Source organism: Triturus cristatus, chromosome 4_1 (assembly GCF_964204655.1).
Source record: "Triturus cristatus chromosome 4_1, aTriCri1.1, whole genome shotgun sequence".
Classification (NCBI taxonomy): domain Eukaryota; kingdom Metazoa; phylum Chordata; class Amphibia; order Caudata; family Salamandridae; genus Triturus; species Triturus cristatus.
The window spans coordinates 476,708,707-476,727,998 of NC_140585.1; the positions used below are offsets into that span (position 1 = coordinate 476,708,707).

At 44.9% G+C, this 19,292-nt stretch overlaps 1 protein-coding gene across 11 annotated transcripts in view; it reads left to right on the top strand.

The window, feature by feature from the left end:
* Nucleotides 1-19,292, top strand: part of PIK3C2G (phosphatidylinositol-4-phosphate 3-kinase catalytic subunit type 2 gamma) — a 2,048,585-nt gene that overhangs the window by 635,150 nt on the left and 1,394,143 nt on the right. The gene's annotated exons all lie outside the window — the stretch shown is intronic.

Sequence of the window (19,292 nt, forward strand, 5' to 3'; positions counted from 1 at the left end):
GAAGGCATAACAATGAGAGAGGGTGTAGAAGGCACTAAAAATGTTGTGTTGCGCAATTTTAGACCCCACATCCTCCAATGTTGTTTGAAAAGCTGTGTGATGCTATGTGTGCCCCTCTACACACTCCACATTTACCTTGTCCGTGTCTGCAGCAGGCTCCGGCTTCAGCTGCTTAATAAAGAAAATAGTACACGTCCCATGTAACAACCAAGTAAAGGGCCAGTAGCCATGGGAGGATACAAATGACAACAAAGCTGGACTAAGGAGGGACTAACAAGCCTCATAATGAATCCGAAAAAGCATTTACAAAGGACAAACACACAAGCCAATGAAAAATAAGCGCAGGGGAGTGGGTGAAGCTTCTCTCCGTACTGAACTACCACAGCTCTTCGCAGAACAGCACTTGCGCGCTGGCTCACGCTCAACCTAAAATAGTGGCAGCATTAACAGGCAAGTGTTTGACTGCAGTCACCCATCAGAACACCAACCCTGGCATACCACCCCCTTCCTGTATAGAATTCTATTGGTCAGGCCCAGCCACCACTTTCAGGCCAGAGTTTCAACAAAGCTGCAGCCTTTGGTACCTGTGCCACTCACCACCTCTTGCGTGATCTCATCTTGTGTTGCATTTATCCCAAAAGTTTCCATAGCCATCCCTTGCCGTGCAAGATGCTGTAACTCCTGAACCTCGCTCCATCCTTAAATGTACCTGCTGTGGATCCGCAGCTGTTTTCCTCACACAGGTTGTCCAGTCCTTTGGTGGTTGAGACATCCTGCAGCTGGAAAACAGCCTTGTATGGGCCTGTGGTGGAGAGTTTAGCATCAGCAAAGTTGTAAAACGTCACCCAGCTTTCCCTGTACAAAGATACTAAGGACCAGTTGTGCTAAATACTGGTCTCAAAACACTGATAGCAATTTGCAACCATTATTGAGTTTTATGAACTGATGTACGTACTGATAAGATGGTTTGTAAAATTAGGAGTTGTTTGTAATCAGACTTACCTCATGAATATTAATGAAGTAAGTTGCAAATTGCTACTTACTGCAATTGGTAGGATCAGCAGACAGAAATGTCTGTGATCACCTTTAAATAAACTAAACTATTTTTTTTTTCAGTCCATTTTTCCATGAACAAAATGGGCTACTTTAAAAAAGAAAGTTTACTTTTTTTTAAAGTTTGATATTAGTCAATGGTCCCACATTACTGCGCCGCTTAAATGGTTGCTGCTGTAATCTCAATTAGGAGTTTGTACGACCAGAAAAATGAATAGTAAATCTAGCTCTTAATTCCTCTTACTTGGTGAGAGAAGAGTTCACCATTCCCAGTTTATATGTTTTTCTTTCCTGATCTCTGTTTTTACTTCTTATGTGTTGCATTTCCTACTTACTTCTTTCTGGCACTGTGGAGTGTCTGGGCACCATACAAGTTTACTCATCAATTACATATCCCTATTAGGACGTCTTTGTTGTCACTGCAACTGTTTATCTGCATACTGGCATGATGTACTTTGTTATACTGTACAGCCTTGGAAACTGTCTAACAATTTTCACTGAGGGCAATACATTCCTCCTGAGTCCATAGAATGAAAGTTGGAAACTGTGCTAAAGAGCTCCTGCATAGTGCTGTTATAGTTTATATTGAAATCTGGAATCATAGGATGTGAAGCATGTTGACAAATTCTCTTAAAGTGTGTGAGCTCGATATGATTCACACAAACGCAGCTAATGCGCTTTGCTGAACCGAGTTGTTAAACTGAACCCCTAACATGTCTCAAAGGTAGGAAATCTGCATACTTTCCACATACTAAATAGATATTTGGGTCTGTCACTTAACATCATACTACATAAAGCTAATGTGGATAGGGATCTAAATTTACCTGTTCACAAAAAGCTGATCACAATGACTGTCCCAAGTTATTCAAAAAGACTGATCAGGAATGCAGAAACACTCCACTAACTCTGCAGGACTTTTGAAGCTGCAGGGCCACCCAAGGAATATAAGATTATTGTTGCTGGGGGAGCATGGCCTGATGTCTATGGAGTGAGGCACATACTACTGGAGATCCCACCCAAGTAGCCTCCTTCCAGCGTAATCCTCCAGTTAATTTGGGTCCTGGTGGGCTAAAGGTGGAAATGTGCTTGCCCTACACTCTCTATTTGACATGCTGAGCCAGCTGTGTACATTGAAGCACCATCTGCGACCCTAGAGGCTGTTTACCCAGGCTGCACACCGGGCCCACAACATGGCAGACACAAGACGGGTGTAGTGACCGAGCGGAACGGATGAGTGAGCCCCCAAGGCATTCACTCATAAGGCCATGCACGGGCTCTGAGGGACAGCAGACCCTGACTGAGGCCCCTATGGGGTGAATGTGAAGGACTCTGGGGGCCCACCTTTGATGCAGAGGTGGCTCCCTGGGAGCACAGCATTAGGTGGCACAAGAGGTGTGTAAATGACCTACTTTGAAGCAGCTTTGAGGTGGCCTGGGAGATGAACCTGGAAAGGATAACAGCTCCAACAGCAGAGGGTGCAGGTCCAACCCCCCCAGTGATGTTGGAACTGCACTGAGCGAGCTCACAGACCTGGCAGGAGAGGTAAGTGTGCTAATTGACTGGGCCCAGCTTACCCTTTATCATTCGTCCATGTGTGTGTGAGCAGGGGTGTTCCATTAGAGGTGTGCCAAGCCCAGGATTCTCCAGAGTGGTCCCATATAGGATCATACTTAATTTATTGACCCACCCGGTGCTTCTAGTGGGCCTCACTCAGGGGGGCTTCCTCCTGAGGTCTCTGAGGTGGTGCATACCATGATAAATGTAATGACTTTGGTGTACCCACATTTGGAAGCCTCCCTGCTGCCTCATCCCTCCTTTGCTGCCAGCATCAGAGGCTACCTGGCGCTACATAACGATGCTGGGCTGTGGCCCCGGACTTGGTGACTCCCCACCCCCTACCCCCGCATCACCCACCTTAGGGCCTCTAGGAACTGGGATACTAAGGACAACTGGTGTCCCTCAATAATGGAATTTACTGACTGGAGATAGGGACTGCATGGCCTACAAGTGGACTTCCCTATTGGCCCTACGCTCACCGGAGTGCTTAACCCCAACCCCTGCTGTTTTTGGACTTGAGGTGTTAATTTGAAAAGGTTCAACTGACCCTGCTGATAAAGCGCCCCTACCAGGATTGCACTGACCCATGTGATAATGCACCTCGGGGGCTCCTGCTACTACAGCTTGAACTCTAGCAAACACTATTTGACACTATTTGACTATTCGAGCTCACTGGCATGTAAGAGCCTTGCCACCTTGCCTTCCCACTGGTCCATGCTGGGCTCATGATCTCTTGAGAAGGCTTGCTGCCCTGACTGAAGACATTCAGTAGGGTATCACTACTCTACAGAACTATCTCACACACTGTGAACTGCCTGAAACATATTGGGGTGGGGGTGCCTGCCACTGCAAGCACTTCGGGCAACCCCAGCCTCATGGCAGGCGATGTTGAGCTGTAACATACCTTACCTGAACTGTACACTAAACTTTGCACAGGACACATTGTGGCAGCTACTATTTGCACTTTAACTGCTAATTTGGGCTCCTCCATCTCAAATTCAAGTGCACTCCCAGTCCCTTCATCTGCCCATGGGTGACTCTTCAGGGTGCCCACAGGACAACGGACCCTCATCACCACACTCAGGCCCTGCTGAGGGACCCACACACCAGGACATTCTACAGACCATCACCACTTTCAGAGAGGTGCTGGAGACGAAGATCGATACTCTAGTGGCAGACATAGAACTCCTGAGAGACAACGACCGTCGCCTGGCGGAACGAGTTCCGATGGCGGAAAGAGACCTAGTACAGATTCCCCCAGAACTAACAACAATGAGAGAGAGACTTACAGAAAAGGAGAGCAAGGTCTGTACACCGGGCAAAAGATGCAGAGAACAGATTGCAATAAAATAACATGCGAGTGATTTGCCTGCCAGAGCATCTTGAGGGTATGGACATGCTGGCCTACCCAGAAAATGACTTAAAGAAGAAGTATCACTGCAGGATCTTTCCCAGTTTTATGCCCTGGAGAGGGCACACAGAGTGCTGGGGACGTCACCGTTGCCAGTGGTGGCAAGGTTGAAAGACTGAGATCACATCTTGGGCCAAGCCAGACAGACAGGTGACCTTAGGGTGAATAATAGTAAAGTAAGGATATTCCCAGTTTTCACCAGAGACATGCAAAAACAGTGCTCCACGTTCATGGGCTCAATAAAGCGCCTGCACTAAATGGGCCTGTCCTATGCCATGCTGTTCCCAGTCTGGCTCCGTGTTGTGACCCCCAGAAGGGCTGCAGTTTTTCAGGAAACCACAGAAAGTGTAGGGATTGATTGATTTACACCCACAGTCTGCTTCTGGTCTAAGGTCCCCACCCAGGAAATCTAATTGGAACTGTAGGAAAGTGCCTCTTTTGACATGGTAACCCCCCCTTTTTGCCTAGTATCTGGTGCAACTTTGACTGAAAGTGTGCTTGTTTCCTTATAATCAGGTCTCCAGTGTTCTTTCCCTAAACTGTACCATTGTTCCGCAATTGGCATCCCTACAGGCCCCAAGTAAGTCCCTTGTAAATGGTACCTCTGGTAGCTAGGGCATTGAACCTAAAGAGGGTCCCTAAGGACCAGAGCACGAATTGTGGCACTCTAAAGGAACCCTCACCAAGCTCATGGAAACTACCACCACACAGCCAGCGAGTCTTGGTGCAGAGATAACTTAAGTGTCGACATAGCACACATCCCTGTGTGCTATGCCAGCAAAGCACTGCATGTGGTATAGGTAAGTCACCCGTATGGCAAACCTTACAGCCCCAAGGCAGGGTGCACTATACCCATGTGTGGTCATATCTGCCCAAGTGGATGTTTCCCCGTGATATCTGAGTTCACCCTTAGATATTACGAGTGCACGGGGCAGCCGTAATGAGTACATGGACTGGACAATTGTGATTATGAGTTCCCCGGCTACATGATGGCTTCAGGGTACCCCACAGTGTATGGTACCAAACACCTCACTTTAATAAACCCACACCGATGACAGTGCTGGATTTATTAATAAATGTACCCAGTGGGCACCTTCTAGGTGCCCTCTGAAAACCTACCAACTACTAGTGTGTTGACTTACTGGTCTCAACCACCCAGCCACCCATAGACGGGTTTCTGACCTCCTGAGGTGAGAGCCTTTGCTCTTGGTGGCCAGGATCAAATCCTGCTCTGGGCGGAGGTGTTCACACCTTCTCCAAGTAGGATGAGCATTCCAGGGCGGGAAGCTTTAAAGGGGCCTTTGTTATTCAACCCCGGGCCTCTTCAGCTAGTGAAGGTGCCCACCCCCCAGTCTTGACTACATTTCTTGGTGCAAGGCAGTCAGGAAAATTTTTAAGATTAGTATGTGTGCCCACATTGAGCCAGCACTATTCTAGGGTGAGTCAGCTAATGTGGACCCCACTTTTCAGATACCTCCACATTGTTTTGAACAGAATTAGCATTCTATGGTCCGAGTTAGATCCACTTCCCACACGAAGTGGCCATATAGAGGGTGTAGACACCCTAAAGGTAGGTAGCCCATTGGTTACTACCTGCCACTCCCCGTAAACACCCCTAAATTGAGTACTTACACAGCACCCTTAAACCCAAGAACTCAGATTTGATAGAACAGGAAAAGGGCGAAGAAGAGTCCTTGCCTGGCGAGAATTGCAATATAACTTTGGATTTTGGCATGAAACTCTACCGTTCTCAGCCCGCTCTCAACAGTCGCGACAAAGTGACATGTCCTGCGAGCTGGAGAACTACCAAAGCCTTGGGTAGTCTGCCAGCAGTTTTCAAAAATCACCAATGGTCTCCCTTGGAGTAGAGAAGCTACTCCGCTGCATTCCGCAGCCACCAACAAGCAGAGTCTGGTCCACTGCCTTGCAGCTCCGCAGACCGACTGATGCCAAAGATGACCAGGAGACGGTACTTGTGTTCTGGAAGGTCAGATCTGACTCCGCACTGAGTGTGAAGACACCATGACCAACCAGAGCCTTGCATCATCTACCCCTGAAGTACCAGACACCCTGCACCAGACACCAACAGTGAGAGTCCACTCTGGATTCTCACTGCACTGGGTCGAAGCAGCCATTGTGGGACATCACCATCACGGAGAACCCCTTTGAGAGTGACCCAGCTGCTTTGATTTTGCCCTTGACAGCTGTTTGTCCTTGACCACGAGATGCATCTTTGCGCTCCCGGCCCAGCTGACTTAACCACTCTGCACTCGAGCCTCCCAGCCTGGGTCCCGATGAACCAGCTGTGCCCCCTTGTCCAAGAACCCTTTCAACCTAAACCCCTGTATGGGAGCATTCAGACTTGTGTGAAAGTCCCCCTGTGCAGCCTGTTTTTGGGTGGCATCCCTTCACCGTAGTGTGCCAGCTACCAGCCTCACTAGCACCCTGCTCCCAGTAGAACACAGGAGGTTCCCAAAGAACTGCTGGTAGTACTTTGGAAATTGGCCCACCACAACTACGAACCCTGGAGGTGAACCTCTGAAACTGACTATACCTACCTTTATGCATCTTTGACTTTTTCTTCCATAGGATTGCATTGTGGGTTAAAGCGCACAGGTTTGAAAGTTTTACTTACCTGTAACTATTGCTATAGAAACACTTCTGACCTTTGAACGAAGTTCTTGATTTTAAAACATATATAAAAAGAAGTGTTATTTTCTAATTTGGACTCGGATTTATTCTTTGAGTATGGGTCTGATGTATTGCCTCTGTGAATACAACAAATGCATAGCATTACCCTCTGATAAGCCTAACTGCTTGCACACACTACCACAAAAGAGAGCATTAGAATAATCTACTTTTGCATCTGTAAACCAATTGGGGACTCTGCACTGTGTACTTTGTTTTAGTACCCTATATAGAGAGCCAGATTCTTACAGGAACAGATCGCAACACAGTGTGAGAAGGAATACCAGCGCGGCCTCTCCAGGTAAGAAGTACAAGAACAGCAGAGAGCAGTAGAGGTGTTAGCAGCAATGAGTGGTAGCAGAGCTAGTCTTGCGTCTTCAATGGGAGATGCTGTCAACCGAGACTTGGACTCTGACCAAAGATCCAGCTCCTACGGCGATTCCGGCATTGAACTACGTAGGGTGACCCATGGAAATGCAAATGAGATAACATAATGCTAATTTGCTGCTGTAAGAACTGAGATTTTAGTCCGGTGTGTCTCCCATTATGGTAACTGGAAGGGGTGTGGGATGGGCATTCTGTCCCCTGGCACCTAGGGCTCCTTCCCCCCTTTTTACTTATTGCTTAGTGGTGGGGGAACTGGTGGGTCATTCCAGGATAGCCACACCCCCTCTGTATGTTGTATGTATGGGGTTAACCGCAAGTATTGTGGCTTTGGCTGCGAGTTTGGAAGGGCTACGCGAGAGGGACATTAATGTGGATACGCCTAGGGGTTCCTTTTCAGCACACTGGGCACCTGATTGACCCAGGTGGCAGATTTTTAATGATAACAGGCCAGCTTGAGGGCTGAGACATAGCAATTATTAATGTATACATCCCAAACGTAAACTAAGGGGTGTTCCTAGCCACCTTAATGAGATCCTTGGTCCCGTCTCTGTTGAATTCAGTTATCAGGAAGGCCTCAGGAAGCACAGGTCACAGTGGTTAGGGTCATTGATATTATCACAGCTGGATTATGTCTATGTCTTACACCTGGGTATCCAAGAATATTTAATCCAGTGTCCACAGGTAGTGCATAATATGGTGGACCACTTACTGTACAAGCTACCAAAGCACTCACTTGTATTGCTTTGTTCTGAGAAGCTTTACTGGCTTCCAGTGCGAAGGTGAGCAATGTTCAAAGCATTAACCTTGACACACCAACCCTCCACAACAGTTGGCCTTCGTATCTGACCGAAAGGATCAAGGCTTACAGACCTGAGAGTTTTCTGCGCTCCAGTCAGGCTGGAGCATAGAGGGGGTACCTCCTTTATGGTGTGGAGCCAGTTGCCTAGATATCTGAAATTAATGATTGAGGACCACGGTTTTAAAAAAGTGCAGTCAACATACCTCTTTAGTCGTTAAGGTATAGGAACTCCAGCTAGGTTCTGGTCTCTGTTCGGCCCCAATGCTGACGCTTAAGTGTCAGGACAATCCTGGGATAGCTGCACGCTATATAAATAACCTTCATGCATTTATTCATCATAGGCGGAGACTTTAACTCTATGGCTGACCCTGTGCTTGTTTGATCCAACCCCCTTCTGCGAGACTCTCCAAGGATTAGAATAGCCCCCTCATTACCAGACTGGCAGATGAAATAGAGACTCATTGACACATGGTGCCAAAGACACCCATTGGCGAGGCATTACTCCTTTTTTTCTAGTCTTCCGATCTACATGTGCACCTGGATACGTTTCTCTGCACCCCAGATGTCCATACCTTGGTGCATGATGTTCATTATCTCACAGGAACCATATCAGACCACAACCAGGTCCTCCTGCATTTGCAATGAAAATTAATACAGCCCTACATACCAACATGGCAACTGAAACCAGAGTCCTTGGAGGACCCAGTTTTCTGGGATACCATTGGGGATTGCAGCTGGCGATGCTTTGAGGACAATGCTGGTACAAATTCTTCCCCTTAGATATAGTGGGATACACTTAAGTCAGTGGCCAGGAAGAAGTGCATAGCAGAGTCACTGGGGTTGAGGTGCAGCCAAGGAGACTGTAGCAGGACATGTCAAGAAATTGAGATGCTTCGACTACAGAGACTATATTATACAGGCACACTCAGAGCGGGACTGCACTGGTTCATTATTGGCTTGGCTCGTTAACCCTGTGAAAAGGGGGTCATATTGAAACTCCAAACTGACCAGAGATCAAAGCTCTACGAATAGTTGGATATTAACCAATAATTCTATGCCTATTACTCTGAGCTCTATGTGAGTTCCTCAGAGCGTGCAGACAACGCCATTGGCAAATTCTTGGCACTACTAACCTTCCAGGATCTTACGACTGAGGAGGCTGAAGAGATGGGCGGATAGTACCTTCCAAGAGATCTGGGTGGCCGTAAAAGCCTTGGCTTGGGGAAAAACATTGGGAACAAATAGGCTCCCAGTGGAGCTATAACCACATACATGGATGAGTGGCCCCTTGGCTGGTAAACTTGTACAAAGTAGTGAAAGACGAGGACCTTCTACCCTCATTCATGTGGAATGCGTGCTGGTGGCACAGCTAAAACTGGGGAGGCCTGCACATGATGTGAAAGCCTACCGACCTTTATTGATGCTCAACACTAATTATAAAATCCTTAGCTGGATCCTTGACACTAGACTTTTCCTCCACTTGGCTAAATTGTTCTACCTCGATCAGATGGGAGTTATCTGTGGTTGCAACACCGCACTCAATATCAGGAGGCTACTGACACTGCAGGAGGCCAACACTTATGATGGGTCCGAAGCAGTAGTCTTTGCAGTGGACATTGACATGGCTTTTGACAGTCTAGAATGGGACTTTCTCTTAGGCATAAAGGAACACTTCTGACTGGGGCGTGGATTTCAGGGCTAAACTCGATTACTGCGCATGGATCCCACGGTCTGAGTCCAGACTGGACTAACTATCTCGGAGAGCTACCGTGGATAAATTGCAGTTCAACAGCACACAAAACCAAATAATCTATTAAGATCTTCAAACAAATGGTTCACTTCTGTGCTATTTAAGTTTAAAAAAGTTACTTAATAGAGCTGTACGGGGGACTTACTCCTACAGATTCCACCAATCCTATTTTATCAGAATAATATGACGGCACTAAGAAAAGTTTATACACAAGAAGTTTGGAAGGCTAAATCAAACTATCAAACAGGGCTTTGGAACAGCTTATTATCTGCCTCCAAACAAAATAATGCAAAAGTTTTTGGGCAGTAATTAACGAGCTCGAAAGGAGAGACAGCAGGGCATTATGTGTAAACATATCGGAAACTGGTTGGGTAACTTTTATTACTAATCAGTATGGCACGGTGGATCAAGCTGTAAATCAACCAGATACATGTTTTAGTTATAGGAAAAATAGTACATCATAGACTGATATGGAGAGTGGTATGTGCCAGGGCATGAATAATATTGTGAAACTTAGTGATTTGAGTATTAATCTATAATGCATAAGTTGTAATCAAATAACTACTATTCTACATGGCCTTCCTAAAAATGGTGCTCCCGGTCCTAACGGATTGCCTAATGCCTTTTCCGTGCCAATACTTACATGTGGGCTGGAATCTTAAACAAATTGTTTAATGAAGTAATGGCATTGGAAACTGTGGCGGCATCATGTCAAGGTAGTATACTGTAGTCAATTTATAAAAGTGGTCCGATTGACAAGTCCCCTAACTATCAGTTAATTTCGCTAACTGATGTTGATGCTATGGTTTTTGTCACAAGTTTGCTGAGAGAATTGGAAAAAGAGGCAACGCAGCAAGGTATAATTCAGGCTGGGTGATGGCCGCTCATTATCAAAGAAAATTAGAACATATAATGGCTTAAAGCAAGGTTGTATTCTTGCTCCTTCCATTTATAACTTATTTTTATCATATCTATTGCTGCATTTGGACTCTGTTAACGCTCATTCTCCATGGTTGAGAGAGGTGCAAATTAGCTACCTTCAATATGCTGATGATACTATACTTCTGAGCCAAACCTCTATTGGTCTCAAAGACTCACAAGTGTCTTTTTCATGTACTCACTTTTTTCTTTATATACATGTGTTATTAATGAATTCTATGTGTTTTTATTACATTTTTGATGAGACTTAGATATAATTGAGTCACTGTGTATCTATGTCCTGTTAAGCATATGCTTTTTTTTAACAAAGTAATTAATTGAAAATATTTTCTTAAATCTTTTGTCTCGTAGTTAATAGGAAAAAGGTTGGAATTATACTGTTCCTTCAATGTATGTTGATAGTTTGAATGCAGGTGAGTGCGTTGTACAGTATCAAATATAGTCAATAGTATTGAATTAGCATTCTTTCCAAAGGAAACACTCTGTTCTCAAGACTGTATAGTACCCTATTCCTTTGGTATAAGGGGTCCCTCTCAACTTTCTAATATTATAAGACTGCTTCAGGCCAGTCTGCCCCCAAGATATTTGCAACTTTAGTGCTGCGGCACTGGAACACTGTTGACTTTAAAAATAGAGTTATTGCGAACTCCTGATATTTGGAGAACTAGTGAGGCATACCCAGGATGTTGCCAGTAGTGAATGGGGAATAACCATTATTTCTAAAAAGAAGTGGGACAAGCAACCACCAAGGAAATACTATAGCCCTGACCTCAGGGGAATTGTGTCGTTGTTTGTGAATGTCATATTTTTCCTTTAGGTGGGTCGAGATGGAAATAAAATATTTGTCTTGTTCATGTGTTGGAAATTGGGTTATTAGTAGTGATAAATATGCATCTATCACTGGCAATAGGGCCACTAACACGGTCTTGGGCTTAGTATAGGTCTCAATAAATTATTCCTACGCTTAACCCTTGGTAGCTTGGCTGCGAGCAGGCAGACTTAATTTAGGAGACAGGTATGCAAAGCATTAAAAACACCTATTCAGTAAATAATCAAGACACAACACAATAAAAATTTCACACCAATTTATAAAAATAGAAAATATTTTTATCTTTCAAATGATACCAAAATATTAAAAAACTCCAATGTAGGAAACCGGCAATATTAATCATTAAAGATTAAACACTTTCTAGCACTTAGAAACGTATAGCGCCACTCTGGGACATCTGGGTGCGCTTTACTGGGACCAAGTCAAACTTCCAGGCTGACTGCGATGGAGCCCTTCACGGATACACTGAGGGGTGGCCCTGGGCAAAAATGTCACCTTAGGATTTAGAAACTTTTCTGAAATGATTCTGCTGGTATCCCTTGATGTTCTTCACCAGGCTGGGTTCGGTGAGGGTTCTCCAGCTTGACTTTTTAGGGATCTCCCACTCAAACTCTGGAAGTCGGACCACCGGTGCTCTTCAGTAGGACAAACCTGGAATCTGAGTTGGGTCACGGCTGAAAGTGGCCAGCTTGGTCCTCACGGTTGAGTCGATCAATTTATGGAGCGTTTTTCCAAGGTAGCTCCAAACTTCAAACTTCTAGAACTTCTTCCTGAAGTTCCTCTTGAGGGTCCGAAGTGTCCATAACACAGTCCGAGGGTCTGGAAGCTCCAAGATGGTCCTTGAAATGTTTAGACCACAATTCCCACAATGCACCTGAACAAAACCCTTAAAAGTCTGCTGGACGCATTTCAGGAAGTTGACTCTTGGTGGTGATGATGCAGGTGAGCTCTGTTAACCTGTAGTTGACAGGGAGTCCACTCCTTATCCTTTAGAATCAAAGTACATCAACAGGGCTATGGTTACAGATGATGCAGCAGGCACAGTCAGTCAGAATGCAGGGCCTAGTGGTGCAAATCAAGTTTCAAATCAAATCAGGTGTTTGTTAAGCGTGACTACTCACACGTAAGGATCTCAAGACGCTGGAGGAGTGGGGGGGGGGTTCGCAGGTTCCAGTCCATCAAGGAGGGGGTCTGTCGAAGAGCCAGGTTTTGAGGTTTCTTGCGAAGATGGGGAGCGATGTTATCTGTCTGAGGTGGAGTGGAAGGTCGTTCCAGGCTCTGGCCGCGAGGAAGGAGAATGTGCAGCCTCCAGATCTGATCTTTCGGGTGCGGGGGACCATTGCGTAGGAGAGCTGGGCTGATCGTAGGGTCCTTTGGGGTGCGTGGAATTTGAGTCGGCTGTTCAGCATGGCAATCCTTCTTCTTGTCCTAGTTTCAAGCAGCAGATCTGGGAGGCTCTGCACCTCTCACATATTTTTCGTCAGTGTCCCTTGGGGCAAGCAGGAGAGCACTCTTGTCCAGTGAGATGCAAGGGAACACCCCAGAGCATGAACATTTCCTCCAAAGTGTGGCATAATATTCTCCCAGAAGGCACTATTTAACATGGCTGAAATCTCAGCAGAGCATGAAGAGCTAACTAAACCAACTCTCAGTATGGCTCAATTTCATAGCTCGACTGAAAATAAATAGGGGTACCCCTGGGAAGGAATGGAGTTCCTAAGACAGGGAGAAATGAAGCAATTGTACTAAAAAATGTATAGGCAACTAAACATATATTATCACTGGCATTAATCAATACTCTATTAGGGACATTCTAATATATGACCAAACAGACCAAATGTATATTCAATTGTCGTACTTTAATTATATTAGAACCTTGTTAATAAATATATACATATCAGACCGCACAGCCCTGATAAATAAAAACAATTGTATCCTATAGTCCCTACTATCTCAATACTGCCCTCTAAAGACAGATGCCAACATTATACATAAGAAGTTTCCTGCTATTTGATAATAGCTTTTGAAGTTTTGAATATTGCTGAAAATAGAAACGCATGTTATCGTAATACATGTTTACTGCGATAATTCATTGTGCTATTTTGTTGTGGAAAATAGAAGAATGAATGAGGATGTATGATTGTATGAATGAGATCTATATGAGTTTTGGTATGAATGGTATGTTTTAGAAGAAGTACTGAATATAATTTGTATATGGATTGTTATGTATATATTTATTAACAAGTTTCTAATATAAAGTACAACATGTGAATATGCATTGGGTCTGTTTGGTCATATATTAAAACACCCCTAATAGAGTAGTGATTTATACCAGTGATAATATATGTATGGTTGCCTAGGAAATTTTTAGTACAATTGCTTCATTTCCATAGCTTTCTACCCCCTAACATCTGCAGATTCTTTTCTTAAGCCTTCAGTCTGGCTGGGTCATAGGGTATGGGGTAGATGGACCTGACATTTCCTGCCTGTCCTATTTCTCCTTTGAAGTTTCATGCTTTACTACCCCTCCCTCCTACACTGGCATTCCTGCGAGCAGATAGCCTAATCCGGGGTGAATTGCTAATCCCTTCATCAAAGCAGCCAGGCTAATACTATTAACTGTGACCAATCAGGGAAGACTGGGGGAAGGCTGAATTTTATTTTGGCTTACAGACAAGAAAGTCTTATAACTTCTTTACTGTACAAGTTAGGATAAATTCAACAATAGAATATTGTTGGCTTTATCAATACCATTCTCCTAGGTCTTTGATATTTCATTCAATCCCAATCAAGACTTATGTGTTCATAAACTACTGCAATCTTACCCTATGGGGCTAGGCATCTACAATGGACAAACTGAAATGTACAATTTCTCCATCACCAGGGCATATAAAACATCGTTTATAAGGGCCTTGCTTATAGTTACATGACTCCCCACCTCTGGGACACCTAAGGGAGACCTTGGGGTCCTGATTATGCAAATATAGGTTAGATCCTCACTCCACAGGGCTCATAGCACCAAAGTCGATTTTGGAAGGGCCTTTACTACAATGGGCAAAGTAAAATGGGCAATTTGTCTATCCTCGGGGCATATACAACATATTTTATATGGACCCTGTTGTCATGATAAAATGACCCCACACCCCTGGGATACCTAGGGGAGACCCTGGGGGTACTGAGCATGCACAAATATTGTAGATTATCACATTTAAAGAGCCCCTAACAACAAAGTCGAGTTTGCAGTTAATGTACTTTTTAAAATGGTGCTGCAAGGCAGGGTTGCTTTTAAAAATGACCTCAGGTGCTCAGCAGTGTACACATGCAAGTTTGGAAAGGACTGCTGGCCTCTAAACGGCCATGACCTATTAAATGCCAGCGACTTATAGGGCGTTTTAATCCACCTGCCCTATTATCTACTATGGGACCTATAGGGTAGGTCATACCAATGGTAAGGGTATCCTAATACATAGTGTACCCTATTGCAGGTTTGTGTTTTCAACATAGCATTGTCCCTGGGCCTGTCAGGGGCAGTCAGAGTCAGTTGCCACTAGCACCAGTCAGCAAAAAAAAACTGGGGGTGCACAGGGCACACAGGATGACTTTGCAACATCATGAAAGTAAGTATTTGGATAGGAAAGGATTTATTGATTCTGCCTTATGCATTTTGAGTTGTGAGCCTGTGTTCACTCCCATGTATCTACGCCTCCCCCAAACCTGAGGGAGACCTGGACTGCTCTGAGCACGCAACCCCTGACAGTCAAGTGAGGAAGGGGTGCTTGGCCCAGTTAGTCAGAATCCATAGTAGGTTGGGCCCCAGATAATCAGGAGGAAAATACCTCAACCCCTCCTCCCCCCCCCCAGTTGGGCCCAATAACCCGTACTTGCTCTCTGGTCCGCTGAAAGGGGTTCTGACAAGTGGTGGGAAAGGTGGGGTGCTTAACATTTTGGAGTCTGCATAAAGGTGTGGCATTGTCCATTTCCAATTTGTGGTAGTAGTACAATTAGTCGATTTTTTGTCTGTGCACAAAGGTGACTCGCATAGACAATGGAAAACACAGTGTTGGGAATGGACCTCAGCACCCTGTCCATAAATCTGATCAAGGATTTTTGTAGGTATAGATGGTAAAAGATTCCCATAAGAATGGACAGAGTTCCTTGCTAATTTCATGAAGAACGTGTATGAGTCACTGGGTGTAAGGGATGTTTCTCTAATTAACTTTGAGGGGGGAACCATGGTAGGAACAGAAGAAAAGAACGCTGTGAAATCAGGCTCTAGGATCCCATCAGACATGCATGTGTCCCCTAATGCGTTTCCCAGAGTTTCACCAAGAAACTCACTACCAGTAGTTTCTATAATACCTCGGGTGTCTAAACCACATTTGATTGCAAGAGTACCAATGTTACCAATTCCAGGAGTAAATCCCTTGGGTGGGTTGAGTCTAGCAAAGACCCTGAGCTTGAAGTTGGCACTTTTGGAAGCTAAGTCTGAAGAAGATGAGAAAGCAGAGTTCGAGAGGAAGCAGCTAGAAGGTCCGGATATGTTGGAACTGTTTATGAGCGTGGCTTGTAGCATGAAGGCCTTGTTTTAGCGCTCCGTCCATCATCTCCTTGTGTTTGCTTTGTTTGCCCTAAGCTGGCAGGGTATTCCCAGACGTGGGTCCCTTGCTCACTTTTCCACTGGATTCAAGCTAGCCTGGCTGATATGGGGTGTTACTCTAAACACGGTCCCAGGATGCTTGTTTGCGGTCCAGGGAAGACCTGGCTTGGCAGTTTGGGCTGGACTGTTTGGCTTGAATGAGGTGTCTAAGGCAGCTGCCTTAATGGGGTGCATGCCATTAGAAGGGACAGCCATCAATGGGAGATGGTATGTGGCAGACCAAAGGGTCATGAGCAAAGAAAAGAATCTCTGATTAGATGGTCTGGGCTGAAATCAGGTCAGACCCTTCAGAGATTCCAGGACTGTTCTGTTTGAAACTTGGATTCATGGTATATTGAACTATTGGAACGAGTGGGTAAAAGGAATAGAATCCAAGGACTTTTAGTCGCTCGACCAGCTGATGGCGACAGGGTGATTCATGGAGGAGTGTTGTACCTCACTTAGGCAATCCCTGTCTGATTTGACAGCAGAATCCAGAGAAACTTGCAGTGTTGGCTGACTAGTGGCTAGCCAGCGGGGTTCACAAAAGGTTAAAGCAGCATGGATTTAAGCAAAAGGGAGAGAAGAACTCTCCACAGACTGGTTATAAACCAGAGGGGAAGAGTCTGTGTAATTCTCTTGGGACTTGAGGAGGGCCCAAGATACATGGAAATGGTAATGGTATATACGGGAAGGTACATCATGAGATGGGAGGTCAGGAAAGTTCTTTCAAGTCCAAGGTGGTGACTTGTTTCAAGTGCCATTAGGTGGGACACTTTAAGAGAGATTGTCAGGCAAAATAACCTAACACAGCAGCACCTGTGGTAGCCAGTATGTTACATGTAGATGAAGGAATCTGATGGAGCCAGGTTGCACTCAACCTAAAAGCTATGGACATTTGGGTGAGCGACCCAAATGCTAAGAAGCACAGTCATCCTTTGCACAGTAGTGTTTGTGCAGGAAGTTAGTATCAATTCGAGAAAAGGACATGCCCTGAGGGATATTGGAGCCTTCCACTCTATAGTTGAGAGGACGTACCTTAAGCCTGAGGAGATGATAACGGTTTGGTAGCCAGTGGAGAGGACATGAAGTATCTGCTTACCAGGGTTGAGATTGAGCTCAATGACAAAGCGGCCATGATTGACGTCAGAGTAAGAGAAAAGCAAGGTGCAGGATGTCTCATGGACAATGATTTGATTACCCCTGGCATGATGCTCTGGACTGGAAGCCTATATGCCTTGGACAACATCAGCTGTGTTGACCAGAACACAAGCTGCACATCAGTGGCAAAGTGGGACAGGGATCATTCCTAATTTACAGGGATGATTAAACAGTAGTGTCCAGGTAAGTGCAGACTCGGGGAAGGTAATGGCCATGGAGGTCAACGCTACTCTTCCAGATGAAGGGGATGATTAGGCTCCTGAAGTAGACCAAGTCACTTGCGGAGCTCTAAGATTTGCTAGCTGCTATGTGGGCCTACCCAGGACGATTTCTACAAGGCACAGGAGGAAGTGCCCTATGCTTCTGTGACTTTGGAAAGAAGCCCAGGATCAGGCCAGCAAAGTAGTGGTCAGGAAACACTATGTTGGCTGGGAGGATGGCCGACTTTATATTGAGCCGGTAAAGACTGAGCCAGGACATAGTAAGAGTTTAGTGAGTTCAGTAGTGGACAGGAACTTCTTGTTGTCATGAAATTACAATTATTCTTCAAAACCTGTATTCCATATTAAGGCTTAACTATTCATACAATAAACTACTAAAATCTGAATAACATTTAGTTTCCGATTGTCACTAAATGTGCATGTGTTAGTATAAAGTGCAATGTGAGTGATCTAGGATTCAGGTGTTCCTCCATAACATAATTTCTGATAAAGATTTCTAGTCAAGATCTCTCACCTTTTGAATATTGCCCCAGTGTCAGTCTGAATCCAGAAACTTCTTAGCAGTACCTATATGCTCTGGAAAATGGTACCGTGCTGTTTCACACTAATCTGCTCCAGAAATGCTGTGCAGGGTTTATATGGGCTCCTTCCCATACCCTGGCATCTGTTCCTTTCTTTTCATGTCACCAGACGGGGGATGCACAGCTCCCTCTCTTCTCTCTGAAAATCTTACCTCAATATTTACACAAAATTTCTTCCAATGTACCCGCGATGTCACCCCCTAAAATGACCAGTTTCAATCCCTATAGGGACTATCGCAAAGAAATGTCTGTGACAGATCCCCATCAGTTGTGCCTGGGGTTGAATAATAAATTGCGTCCAAGGGGAAGACGTCCTCACAATAGCACTCACGATGCGGCGATCCGCATGTAATAAAGGTACTAACGGTGTAATTTGGTTAAATCATGTTTAATCCACCTGAAAACTCTCGTTAAAAGCATGAACATTTATTTGTGAACCACATAGTCACTTGAATCTATCTCTTAATGCATGAGGAGCATCATACGTACGAAAATATTCATGGATTAAACATGATTTAACCGAATTACACCGTTAGTACCTTTATTACATGCGGATCGCCGCATCGTGAGTGCTATTGTGAGGACGTCTTCCCCTTGGACGCAATTTATTATCCATCGACTTACACCTCAGCGATTAGGAGGTGGTACTCACCAGCACCAGATAACTTTTTACAAGGATTACCCGCAATTAAATTTTCACTATCTGGGAGTGCAACCTTTCTCCATTTTTCATTGTGCCTGGGGTTGAGCCATGACTTCAAGGCTTGTGCCAATAATTCCAAAAGCCATCAGGAAAAGTGAGGCAAATGTTTGTCAACAAGCATAAGAAGACTGCACCTAGACCGTTCCAACGGGGAACAACCTTTACAACGCAACTTTTACAACGCACTACCATTACAACGCATTTTTTACAACGCATAATCCATTACAACGCATGATATTACAACGCATGACACTACAACGCATTTTTAAAAACTACCTTTACAACGCATTCCATTACAACGCATACTACCATTACAACGCATACCATTACAACGCATAATATTACACTATACTATCCAACACTTACCCTACTGATGCACCCCCTGGAGTTAGAATAGTAATTTTTACCCCTATACTATCCAACACTTACCCTACTGATGCACCCCCTGGAGTTAGAATAGTAATTTTTACCCCTATACTATCCAACACTTACCCTACTGATGCACCCCCTGGAGTTAGAATAGTAATTTTTACCCCTATACTATCCAACACTTACCCTACTGATGCACCCCCTGGAG